Genomic DNA, 14,032 nt, shown 5'->3' on the forward strand with positions numbered 1-14,032 from the left:
GGGCTTCCGTAGCTTGCGCCGTCCCCTTACTTCCATAGCGACTCACATAGCAAAACATGGCTAATGCTAACAAAAGTGAGACAGAAAAGAAAAGTGTTGTCAGTACTTTAGTTTTGTGGCAACAGACGTGTAACAAGTGACTGCACGGTGCAAAGTTTGTTTCAAAAAAGGCATCCGCACAACAAACTTGTTCCAGAATCTGAAACCGAAGCATCCAGCCAAGTGAGGGAAATGCAACTCTTTATGAAGCAAACAAGACGCAACAAAAAAAACTAACTACGGGTTAAAAATTGCCTCAATATGTTGGAATCAATTAGACAAGATATGTATGATGATGCCATGTATGATGAGAAAGAAGCACAATGCGTAGAGCGATCGCTACAGCAGTTGCTCTGCACACCACCAAGATGTGTGAATGACTCACTTTTATTCTTTGGCTTTTAACACTACGTGAGTTGTGTGGTCCTCTGTGTTTTTAAAATGTTGATTTATATTTTTTGTTTTAATTGGTTTTACCCTTTAAAATCGTTTTTAATCATATTTATTTTTATATTGGTTTTATATTTATTTATTCTTTGTTTTTATTCAGCCATTGGCGGAGCTAAGGATAATATTTGAATATTGTTTTTAATAGGGATGTCCGATAATGGCTTTTTGCCGATATCCGATATTCCGATATTGTCCAACACTTTAATTACAGATACCGATATCAACCGATATATACAGTCATGGAATTAACACATTATTATGCCTAATTTGGACAACCAGGTATGGTGAAGATAAGGTTTTTTTTTTTTAAATTAATAAAATAAAATAAGATAAATAAATTAAAAACATTTTCTTGAATAAAAAAAGAAAGTAAAACAATATAAAAACAGTTACATTGAAACTAGTAATTAATGAAAATGAGTAAAATTAACTGTTAAAGGTTAGTACTATTAGTGGACCAGCAGCACGAACTATCATGTGTGCTTACGTTACGGATTGTATCCCTTGCAGACTGTATTGATGTATATTGACATATAATGTAGGAACCAGAATATCAATAACAGAAAGAAACAATCCTTTTGTGTGAATGAGTGTGAATGAGTGTAAATGGGGGAGGAAGGTTTTTTGGGTTGGTGCACTAATTGTAAGTGTATCTTGTGTTTATGTTGATTTAATTTTATTTATTTTTTATTTTTTTTAAAAACAACGATACTGATAAGAAAAAACAGATACCGATAATTTCCGATATTACATTTTAACACATTTATCGGTCGATAATATCGGCAGGCTGATATTATCGGACATCTCTAGTTTTTAATATTGTTGTGCAGCACTTTGGAAACATTTCTGTTGTTTAAATGTCCTATACAAATAAAGTGGATTGGATTGGATTGAATGAAAAAGGCTGTGTTTACTTTATCTACTTACTGAAACAAACTATAGTCCTCTCAATGTTTTACTTCAATATTTATTTGGACACAATGTCAAATACCACATTTTTCTTTACAGAAGTATGTTATTCAAGACAGAAGTTTGCACTTTATTAATCTCAATGTTGGAGATTGTTTATTTGCATGCAATGTGCAATGCTACATTTTTGTTAACAGAAGTATTTTCTATTCAGGCTTCCCAAGAGAAGTTCTTAAATTTGAATATTTGAATATTATTCCAAAAAAAGTACAATTTACATCTAGTCTAAAAAAAAAAAACATTATTCAAATTAGAATTATTCTAGGAGTAAGATGCAATGTGTGCAGTGTCATTTAAAACTACTAGTTTTTGATCCGATAAAAAGAAAACGTGTTTTTAATTATGTCGTTCATTTGTATTCAAAGTAGGGGGAAAAACGTAAATCTAATTTTTAAAACATTTAAAAACTATTCCAATGTTGTTTATTAATATAATAATTCATATACATTTCATTTGTCATTACTTATGTATATTATATCACAATTGCTTTGTCATTGCACTTGTCACTTGCACTCTCAATGTTACACTAAATGTGTGGAGTATGGGAAACATACTTTCATGCACTGTATGTATCATATGGAGAATGACAATGAAAAACTTTGAATTAAAAAAAAAAAAAAATGTGACATACGAGGTCATTTGTTATTTGTATGTAGAAACAAAGGTCAACTTCAGCAGATTCAATATCTGGTATTTGTTTTGTGGAAAGATAACTCAGACAAAATCGATTTTGCAATAACTTGTCAAAAATGGCAAAAACAAAAAAAACGCAAACACTTTAAAAATGTGAACCCTAAACCTAAGCACACTAAATATTTTCATGTTGAAACTGGGGTTTTATGCCACCCCTACTTGTTTGTGTTATACGTCAATGGAAAGCTTATTTCACAGAGATTCAACTGATATGCGTCATTCCAAGATACAGTAATAACTGCAGGATCCATGAACACGAATGTTGGATGGTGAGGCTTTCTGGGTGGCTGGAAGCCGCACTTTAGCTTCCACACATACTGGCTGACAAATAAACATCCATACCTTGTGAACGTACACACATTTACAAACACACATTTTTATACATACAGGATAACTTAATTACACTCATCCAAATACATATCCCCAAAAACACAGCACACTAAGCTTGAGCTCATTTTGTCATAATGTATAAGATAATAGATTCTGTCCCTTTTTTTTATTTCATTGTCTTTATTCCTTTTATCTCCTTTCTCTTATAATCCAATTATTAATTAAATGTATATATTGTTACATTTGAAATGGTAGAATGTGATAATAGAGGTAAATATTATTATTCATTATCAATGTTATTACTGTTTCAATTGTAGTGTAATGTTTTTTGTCAACATTGTGTTAATATCTACTTTATTATTTTGTTTTTTTATAAGTATTAGATATATATTTGTATATATTGTATCTACTGGTGTATTTTTTAGTTGTTGTTGTTGTCTCTCTCTGTCCTGTCCCCACAATTCTCCCCTCTGTCTTCTTTCTATCCCCTCCTGCTCCGGTGGTAGATGAAGCAGAAGATGATAAACGTGAAGAAAACATGGAGGATGCTTTGGAATGTCGCTTTAATTTTAGAGATGCTGCATTGGCTATGCTATCCGATGGCTGCACTTCTTTAATGCATTTATTAGCTTCAACAATTCATAGCGGAACTCTATTGGTTCAAGAATTGGTTTTCACTGCAAATATCTTGAAATTATTAGCCTTTGGTTCAAACCAGGTGACTTGAGTAAATCGTGTAAGGAGAAAGTGTCGTGCCAAGTGAGCGCTCAGTCACGTCCTAAACCAGGGGTCTGCAACCCGGCGGCTCTAGAGCCACTTGCGGCTCTTTAGCGCCGCCCTAGTGGCTCCCTGGAGCTTTTTCAAAAATGTATGAAAATAAAAAAAGATGGGGGAAAATATTTTTTTGCTTTAATATGGTTTCTGTAGGAGGACAACATGACACAAACCTCCCTAATTGTTAGAAATCCCACATATTTTATGCCACTCATTCTTTGTCTCATTTTGTCCACCAAACTTTTCATGCTGTGTGCGAATGCACAAAGGTGAACTTTGTTGATGTTATTGACTTGTTTGGAGTGCTAATCAGGCATATTTGGCAAGCTAATCGATGCTAACATGCTATTTAGGCTAGCTGCATGTACATATTGCATCATTATGCCTCGTTTGTAGGTATATTTGAGCTAATTTAATTTCCTTGACTTCGATAGTAGGCTAATATAGCTAATAAAGACACGTATATCATGTGTTGACCTCATTATATCACTTATAGAAGGCTTTAATTTTTTTGCGGCTCCAGACAGATTTGTTTTTAGTATTTTTGGTCCAATATGGCTCTTTCAACATTTTGGGTTGCCGAACCCTGTCCTAAACTGTTCCGCTTGAAGGTCAAACATAATTAAACAAATAAGCAAGAACAGAAAAAAGGGGAGTCAGATGATCATGAAAAGAGACAAGAAGACCGAGTGTTCATGGGTTTGTCGGCACACGTACTACGACCTTGACTGAGAACAATGAACACATTTAAACTATAGTTCCAGTACAAGTAAAAAGCAACAAGAACCAAAGGGTAACAGCAACTTGTGCTTTTCTTGACCCTGGGCGTACAGCCTGCTTCTGTACTGAGGAACTGATGAAAGAGGTCAACCTCATCGGATGGAAGACAAACATTTGATTGACGACGATGGGGGGGAAAATGATTGTTAGCATTAACAGTCACATCGTGCCTGGCTTAGAAGTGAGCAGCATGGATTGCAACAATTTTCTCTGGCTTCCAGGTACATTCTCCCAAAAGACTATCCCTGCAACAAAGAGTAACATTCCTTTACAGGTGGATGTTCACAAGTGGTCACACCTTAAGGAGGTGAATCTACAGAAGGTATACATGCAGAGATCAGGCTGCTCATTGGGAATAGAGGTGCAACGAGTCGTCAACATTGTCAACAACATTTGCCGCCGACAAATTAATTTGTCGACATAGTTGTGACGTCATCGCTAGTCTTTTTCTGGAGGACTTGAGTCAGCACCGCCACTCGCATCAACATCGCGGGTGAAAACGTGTACAGTTTGGGAATATTCCTTCCTATTCTTGTGAAAAATATGAATACCTTGCTCATTTTGCAAAGCAGATCTTGTTTTTATGACACTATATCTGTGATACGGTAGCATTTAAAGCGGAGGAATGTCGGACACAGGGCAGCACGTTGGCAGAGGGGTTAGTGCGTCTGCCTCACAATACGAAGGTCCTGAGCAGTCGTGGGTTCAATCCCGGCCTCGGGATCTTTCTGTGTGGAGTTTGCATGTTCTCCCCGTGACTGCGTGGGTTCCCTTTGGGTACTCCGGCTTCCTCCCACCTCCAAAGACATGCACCTGGGGATAGGTTGATTGGCAACACTAAATTGGCCCTAGTGTGTGAATGTGAGTGTGAATGTTGTCTGTCTATCTGTGTATCCCGCCTTCCGCCCGATTGTAGCTGAGATAGGCTCCAGCGCCCCCCCCGAAGGGAATAAGCGGTAGAAAATGGATGGATGAATGGATGGAATGTCGGACACCTGGAGGACGTGGTCTCAACTCGGTAAGATTGTTAGAAGTTGTGTGAACAATTGATTTCACTATCAGTTTAGCCAAAGTCCATCAGCTACGTACAATAACAAACGTCAATCGCACACACACACACACACACACACACACACACACACACACACACACACACACAATAAACATTAGTCACCAATGCCTAATAAGATTAAACATAAAATATATTACATTGATAAAATGTTAATCAACGATACAATTATATTCAGAGTCTATTAGAGTGCTAAAAATGCCAAGAGTTAATCAATGATCAATAATATACCAGAGTGCAGATTTTTAAACACATCAATGCTTGTTTTTTTTTAGCAAGTTAGTTTTGTTGTTTTTATTGTTTCTCGTTATTGCTGCTATTTTAACTGTTCTTTTTTTACATTAAAACATGTACTTGTTTTATCTTTTAATTTTCCTGTCTTTTTTTTTTTTTAAATGGACACACATTTAATAGTTATTTAAATTTTGAGCAGCTTGGTTACAGAATACATATTTATAAACACATTAAACATAGTGTTGTGTGTAAGCACATGCCTAAAAATATCTCAATCTGATTTTTTTTAATTCATTTAGTTATGTATTTATTTGACAGAGACAGTACAATTAAACATTGCTACCCACAGGTAACCGATGTCAAAGTACATAAGACTTCTAGCCACAGGCTAAGTTGCAACCTTTGTCCCTAGTTTGGGTTTGTTTTTTTTTAAGTTGAGAAAAGTGTAAAACACACACAAAAGGATTAAGGCAAGTACAAAACTAAAAATACATTAAAAATAATTGGCCCCATTTGTGCACACTACATCCAGTTCTAAGCGGTAGAAAATGGATGGATGAATGGATGGAATGTCGGACACCTGGAGGACGTGGTCTCAACTCGGTAAGATTGTTAGAAGTTGTGTGAACAATTGATTTCACTATCAGTTTAGCCAAAGTCCATCAGCTACGTACAATAACAAACGTCAATCGCACACACACACACACACACACACACACACACACACACACACACACACACACAATAAACATTAGGCACCAATGCCTAATAAGATTAAACATAAAATATATTACATTGATAAAATGTTAATCAACGATACAATTATATTCAGAGTCTATTAGAGTGCTAAAAATGCCAAGAGTTAATCAATGATCAATAATATACCAGAGTGCAGATTTTTAAACACATCAATGCTTGTTTTTTTTTAGCAAGTTAGTTTTGTTGTTTTTATTGTTTCTCGTTATTGCTGCTATTTTAACTGTTCTTTTTTTACATTAAAACATGTACTTGTTTTATCTTTTAATTTTCCTGTCTTTTTTTTTTTTTAAATGGACACACATTTAATAGTTATTTAAATTTTGAGCAGCTTGGTTACAGAATACATATTTATAAACACATTAAACATAGTGTTGTGTGTAAGCACATGCCTAAAAATATCTCAATCTGATTTTTTTTAATTCATTTAGTTATGTATTTATTTGACAGAGACAGTACAATTAAACATTGCTACCCACAGGTAACCGATGTCAAAGTACATAAGACTTCTAGCCACAGGCTAAGTTGCAACCTTTGTCCCTAGTTTGGGTTTGTTTTTTTTTAAGTTGAGAAAAGTGTAAAACACACACAAAAGGATTAAGGCAAGTACAAAACTAAAAATACATTAAAAATAATTGGCCCCATTTGTGCACACTACATCCAGTTCTAAGCGGTAGAAAATGGATGGATGAATGGATGGAATGTCGGACACCTGGAGGACGTGGTCTCAACTCGGTAAGATTGTTAGAAGTTGTGTGAACAATTGATTTCACTATCAGTTTAGCCAAAGTCCATCAGCTACGTATAATAACAAACGTCAATCGCACACACACACTCACACACACACACACACACACACACAATAAACATTAGGCACCAATGCCTAATAAGATTAAACATAAAATATATTACATTGATAAAATGTTAATCAACGATACAATTATATTCAGAGTCTATTAGAGTGCTAAAAATGCCAAGAGTTAATCAATGATCAATAATATACCAGAGTGCAGATTTTTAAACACATCAATGCTTGTTTTTTTTTAGCAAGTTAGTTTTGTTGTTTTTATTGTTTCTCGTTATTGCTGCTATTTTAACTGTTCTTTTTTTACATTAAAACATGTACTTGTTTTATCTTTTAATTTTCCTGTCTTTTTTTTTTTTTAAATGGACACACATTTAATAGTTATTTAAATTTTGAGCAGCTTGGTTACAGAATACATATTTATAAACACATTAAACATAGTGTTGTGTGTAAGCACATGCCTAAAAATATCTCAATCTGATTTTTTTTAATTCATTTAGTTATGTATTTATTTGACAGAGACAGTACAATTAAACATTGCTACCCACAGGTAACCGATGTCAAAGTACATAAGACTTCTAGCCACAGGCTAAGTTGCAACCTTTGTCCCTAGTTTGGGTTTGTTTTTTTTTAAGTTGAGAAAAGTGTAAAACACACACAAAAGGATTAAGGCAAGTACAAAACTAAAAATACATTAAAAATAATTGGCCCCATTTGTGCACACTACATCCAGTTCTAGTGCTCACACTTCTGATTTTCCTTAAAAGTTGATGGCTAAATTAGAGCCACTGAATATGTGTTTGCTTTATAATCCGACTAGGCAACTAATCGTTAGAATAGTCTATGACAAGTTGACTATAGTTGGTAGTTGCAGCCAAGGCTGCTGAACCCTGGCAGGTCATCGCCAGTGTAAAAGACAGTCCACAGCTTGGCTGGACAATCAATGGACCTCTCAGAGAGGGTATCAGTCACAGTACAACACACGGACGGATACAAGTCCCAGTAAATCATATATCAGTTGAACTCTGGAATCAGCAATTTCGGAGCGACTTCCCAGAGTGCAAGCGTGATGACAGACAGGACATGTCTGTGGACAACCATCAATTCCTTGATATGGCCTCACAATCAGTTAGACTCGTGGATGGACATTACAGCACTGCCTTGCCGCTGAAGAAAAAGGAGATAAAGTTTGTCCTTGGCCCTTATAACATGCATTGGCGATTAAAATAAACATTAATGTTTCCTGTTTCATGTATGCACATATATACAGTATATATACAGTGTTGGCGTAAGAAATTTTCAAAATGAGGTCCTAGGGACCCCATCAAGTCATAAAAATGGGGTCCCACAGTAAATGTTTGGGGTCACACTTTTTTGTAACCGTTTTGAAAACAAATGATAAATGTATGCATTATCCTGTTATATCTCACATTCTACATTGTGTTTTGGAAAAAAGTTGTCATAAACCTTAATTCATTTAAAAAAGAATACAAAAGAAAAACAAATGTTATGCATATGTGCATTTATTCAGTTATAAACATTCATTCACTTTCTTCTATCCTTCATGGATCTAAACTTTACCGCTGCCAGTATATTTTCATTTAATAAGTTGTTGGTAGGGATGTCCAATAATGGCTTTTTGCCGATATCCAATATTGTCCAACTCTTTAATTACCGATACCGATATCAACCGATATATACAGTCGTGGAATTAACACATTATTATGCCTGATTTGGACAACCAGGTATGGTGAAGATAAGGTACTTTTTTTTAATTAATAAAATAAAATAAGATAAATAAATTAAAAACATTTTCTTGAATAAAAAAGAAAGTAAAACAATATAAAAACAGTTACATAGAAACTAGTAATTAATGAAAATTAGTAAAATTAACTGTAAAATGTTAGTACTACTAGTGGACCAGCAGCACGCACAATAATGTGTGCTTACGGACTGTATCCCTTGCAGACTGTATTGATCTATATTGATATATAATGTAGGAACCAAAATATTAATAACAGAAAGAAACAACCCTTTTGTGTGAATGAGTGTGAATGAGGGAGGTTTTTTGGGTTGGTGCACTAATTGTAAGTGTATCTTGTGTTTTTTATGCTGATTTAATAAAAAAAATAAAATAAAAAAAAACCGATACCGATAAAAAAAACCGATACCGATCATTTACGATATTACATTTTAACGCATTTATCGGCCGATAATAACGGCAGGCCGATATTATCGGTCATCTCTAGTTGTTGGTGACCCCGCCTGCCGCCCAAATGCAGCTGAGATAGGCTCCAGTAACCCCCGTGACCCTGTAAGGGACAAGCGGTACAAAATAGATGGATGGATGGAAGTTGTAGGTGTATTTATTTCTGTATAAAAGTGTAAAATGTTTTTTGCTTTGGTCAAGCATGTGACAAATTTAATTGATTATTCTCACCTAGATCATCAGTCGTTTAAAAACCGCCACATCTACACTTTCATGGCAAATAATGCCAACAAACTTAGAATTTGGCAGGTTAGTTTCAATGTCACTTAATACAGTGGCACTCAATGCCTCTAGCATTTCATCTCTGGCTTTGTGATGACCATAAGCTGTGTGTTCCCCTTTAAGAATGGCGGTATGTGGGGTGAGTGACATGTGTAAAGTGAATGGGCAAGTTAGGAGAGGGAGTGCTAGCATGTTCAGGAGTGTTAATAGCAAGGTGGATGTCCGCTTGACTTTGTGGAAAACATAAATGAAGAATTGGGACGGCGTGGCGCAGTGGAAGAGTGGCCGTGCGCAACCCAAGGGTCCCTGGTTCAATCCCCACCCAGTACCAACCTCGTCATGTCCGTTGTGTCCTGAGCAAGACACTTCACCCTTGCTCCTGATGGCTGCTGGTTAGCGCCTTGCATGGTAGCTCCCTCCATCAGTGTGTGAATGTGTGTGTGAATGGGTAAATGTGGAAGTAGTGTCAAAGCGCTTTGAGTACCTTGAAGGTAGAAAAGCGCTATACAAGTACAACCCATTTATCATTTATCATTTTAGTTGTAACAAATCGACGGCCTCATCATTCCGACCAAAGAGCGGGACTGTAGGGACCCACTGCCGGGTAAAATGGAGGGTGTTACCCACGACAATATATCGGCCCTGGAGGGAACGTCTCCTCGACCACGGTCTTGGAGCAAACAAGCAGGAAAGGTGTAATGGTGCCTGGTGAGGCTGGATCTTTGAAAATCAGTGCAACCGGTCGTAAAGGTGTTCTTTTTCTTAGCCGGTTTACATGGCGTGCAAAACATATTTCCATCTTCATAAGTGAGCCATTTGCTGAAAAGTGGCTCCTGAAGCCACTTTTCATTGAAGCTTCGCTTCTTGGGTTTATTGCTCGCCATACCGGAAATGCAGTATTTGTGATAGATAAAACTTTAGGCGAATCAAATTTTAAGTATTTGTACCAGAAAGTGCATTACTTTGAAGTCGACCAATAATTAATCATTAATAATTTGACCCGGCAAATATAAACAAAACAAAACACAGACGGAAAGCGATAATCGATAAAAAAGAAACAATAATCAAAATAAGTACAAAAACAGTACAAAACAGCCGCAGGGCGGCGCTGAGGCTAAGTCTCATGAGGTGACGTAAGCTAGCCAATGATGTGTCATGTGCAGCTCACGTGACGACGCCGTTTGCTTTGCTGGAAACATTCAAAAAATGGCGCAGGAAAACAGTACGGATAGTTCAGCGCAAAAACATCTTGAGGTTATTGCTTCAATGGAGAAAAGTGTACGACCTAAGTCGTCAAAAGTGTGGGAACACTTTACTTTAAAGAGTTCAAAGAAGACTGTTTCCTGCAAAATAGCACGGAAGTACAACATTGCTTCAGGAGCACCTGAAAAGGAAACATGTTGGAGCTATGGATGAAGGGAACTCACGGTACGTAACTTTTTAAGTCCATAGTGGCAACAGGCATTCATGAGTTCAGCTTTTTTGTGAGTGACGTTAACGTTATGCCTTTGTTGCAATGCGGGGCTGATAATGTGTCTCCGGCACATTTGACTCCGTTTTGAGAGAGAAAACGCACAGTTACCAATTTCAAAATAAACGTAACGGACAGAAATATCTCAGGTTCGTTTCATAATGAATCAAAGTACCGGGCCCGATAAAGCTATATCAATATATTTAGATTTGAGTGACGCTTTAGTATAACTATATGTTATGAAGATGCTGGAATATTTCATGCTATTATTCAGAGGCAGCCTAAAATTAAGCCTTTATTATTCACAACAGAAACGTGTACAATATCTGATTCAGTTCTGATCTGATGAGTTACATTTCTGTGTTATTATTGGTGTATGCTGCACCCCCAATGTCCAGAACATGGTGCCAGTATCCTGGTTTTTTTTCAATAAAATACTGGAAAGGATAGAAATGTAGTTTGTCTCTTTTATCCGATTATTAATCGAAGTAATAATCGACAGATTAATCGATTATCAAATTAATCGTTAGTTGCAGCCCTAATATATATATATATATATATATATATATATATATATATCCATCCATCCATTTTCTACCGCTTATTCCCTTTGGGGTCGCAGGGGGCGCTGGAGCCTATCTCAGCTACAATCGGGCGGAAGGCGGGGTACACCCTGGACAAGTCGCCACCTCATCGCAGGGCCAACACAGATAGACAGACAACATTCACACTCACATTCACACACTAGGGCCAATTTAGTGTTGCCAATCATATATATATATATATATATATATATATATATATATATATATGTGTATATATATATATATATATATATATACACACACACACACACACACACACACACACACACACACACACACACACACACAGAGTTGTGGTCAAAAGTTTACATACACTTGTGAAGAACATAATGTCATGGCTGTCTTGAGTTTCCAATAATTTCTACAACTCTTATTTTTTTGTGATAGAGTGATTGGAGCACATACTTGTTGGTCACAAAAAACATTCATGTGAGCTTGGTTCTTTTATGGATTTATTATGAGTCTACTGAAAATGTGACCAAATCTGCTGGGTCAAAAGTATACATACAGCAATGTTAATATTTGGTTACATGTCCCTTGGCAAGTTTCACTGCAATAAAGCACTTTTGGTAGCCATCCACAAGCTTCTGGGAAGCTTCTGGTTGAGTTTTTGACCACTCCTCCTGACAAAATTGGTGCAGTTCAGCTAAATTTGTTGGTTTTTTGACATTGACTTGTTTCTTCAGCATTGTCCACACGTTTAAGTCAGGACTTTGGGAAGGCCATTCTAAAACCTTCATTTTAGCCTGATTTAGCCATTCCTTTACCACTTTTGACATGTGTTTGGGGTCATTGTCCTGTTGGAACAACCAACTGCGCCCAAGACCCAACCTCCGGGCTGATGATTTTAGGTTGTCCTGAAGAATTTGGAGGTAATCCTTTTTTTTTTCCATTGTCTCATTTACTCTGTAAAGCACCAGTTCCATTGTCAGCAAAACAGGCCCAGATCATAATACTACCACCACCATGCTTGACGGTAGGGTTGGTGTTCTTGTGATTAAAGGCCTCACCTTTTGTCCTCCAAACATATTGCTGGGTATTGTGGCCAAACAGCTCAATTTTTGTTTCATCTGACCACAGAACTTTCCTCCAGAAGGTCTTATCTTTGTCCATGTGATGTCAGATGAGTCAGCGTTTACCTGTTTCTCACCTTTTTTTGTAAGGGGCGCCGGAAGTTGGCAGACCCGTCAGCGATGTTTGTCCGATCTTGAATGGGATTGTGCTGAAAATCTTAATTTCCCCTCAGAGATTAATAAAGTATTTATGATTCTGATTCTGATATGGGAGCCTGTGTCAAATGCTGATACGGAAGACAGGAAAGCAGGGGAGTTGTGTGTGTGTGTGTGTGTGTGTGTGTGTGTGTGTGTGTGTGTGTGTGTGTGTGTGTGTGTGTGTGTGTGTGTGTGTGTGTGTGTGTGGTTCGCTTTATGACAACTCCCCTTATTAAATGATTACACGCGGTTGGCGAGATCTCAAAGAAGTTGGCGCTATTTTGATGCACGACAGAACGGTGCTGGGGATTGCCGGAGTGCGGATGGCGTCACCGTTCCGTGGCGGTGCCGTTCAGCTGCCATTCCGCATTCAGTGGAAATCCAGGGTAACGTGATTTAAAAAATTTTTTTAAAAAAAATTAAAAATTGTGATAAATATAAAATTATAAAGTGGCCACAATATGAGTGTATAGGAGTCATTATTTACTTAAATACGGTGACGGACATGTCAGTTGATGACAGATATCCTCTCACATGTCACATTAAAACATGTGACAATCAAAACAATGCACATGGACAACTCACCTTTGCTTTTTGGTTAGTGACAAAAAATAACAGTTCACCAAATAAAACGTGGTTTGCCTTTTAAGCCAGAACACTATCACTGCAAGTCAACACATCTGTTTGCAATTAAGACACGTCCAGGGAACATATTAGGCTCCCCCTTACAGATAGCATCTGTATGTACAACATGTCTAATGACAGAAATGACTTTTAATGGGGGAAACATTGGATAACTAGCTAAATGAAACATTTTAGCCTGTACTCACCCGACCAAGAAAATAGTATTAATCCGACGAGAGGGACTCTTGTCCGGGTCGCGTTTCCGGGACTCGGTGGCTCAAATCATTCCCAAAAAGAGGAGCCGCCACCGGCTGGCTAACCGCTGGGCTGACTGCCGCCGAGTCCGCCTGCCGCAGCCACATAGCGGGTAAGCTCCGTCAGCCTCCTCCTCGCCCTCCTCCTCCTCCTTCTCCTCGCTCACGGGGCGGTCCCATCAGCCACGGAAGGCGCATGCGCGACGACCACCAATCAGAGGGTCCGTCTGCTCCTGAACGCGCCCTGATTGGCGAAACATGCATCCGGTTTAATAGACTGCAGGTTTGGAACAAAATAAACAAACACATATTTTTTGACTCTAATGACAAAAAAAAACAAAAAAAAAAGACAGCTTAACAAAAAATGTGGTTGAAATACTACTGCACTGGCAAAAAGTGTGTCTAATTGTCTAATGTTTCAATTAGTGAGGTGCGATACCATTCATTTCCTTTCCAATCCGATACTGAGCCGATCCG

General features: G+C 37.3%; 1 protein-coding gene across 1 annotated transcript in view; it reads right to left on the reverse strand.

The window, feature by feature from the left end:
• The window catches only part of st3gal4 (ST3 beta-galactoside alpha-2,3-sialyltransferase 4), a 67,508-nt gene extending 53,804 nt beyond the window's left edge, over positions 1–13,704 (reverse strand). The window contains exon 1 of the mRNA XM_061972717.2: positions 13,508–13,704. The gene's annotated coding sequence lies outside the window, so the exon portion shown is untranslated. The remainder of the gene's footprint in view (positions 1–13,507) is intronic.
• Positions 13,705–14,032: the final 328 nt, after the last annotated feature.

The sequence above is a fragment of the Nerophis lumbriciformis genome, linkage group LG17 (assembly GCF_033978685.3).
Source record: "Nerophis lumbriciformis linkage group LG17, RoL_Nlum_v2.1, whole genome shotgun sequence".
NCBI lineage: Eukaryota > Metazoa > Chordata > Actinopteri > Syngnathiformes > Syngnathidae > Nerophis > Nerophis lumbriciformis.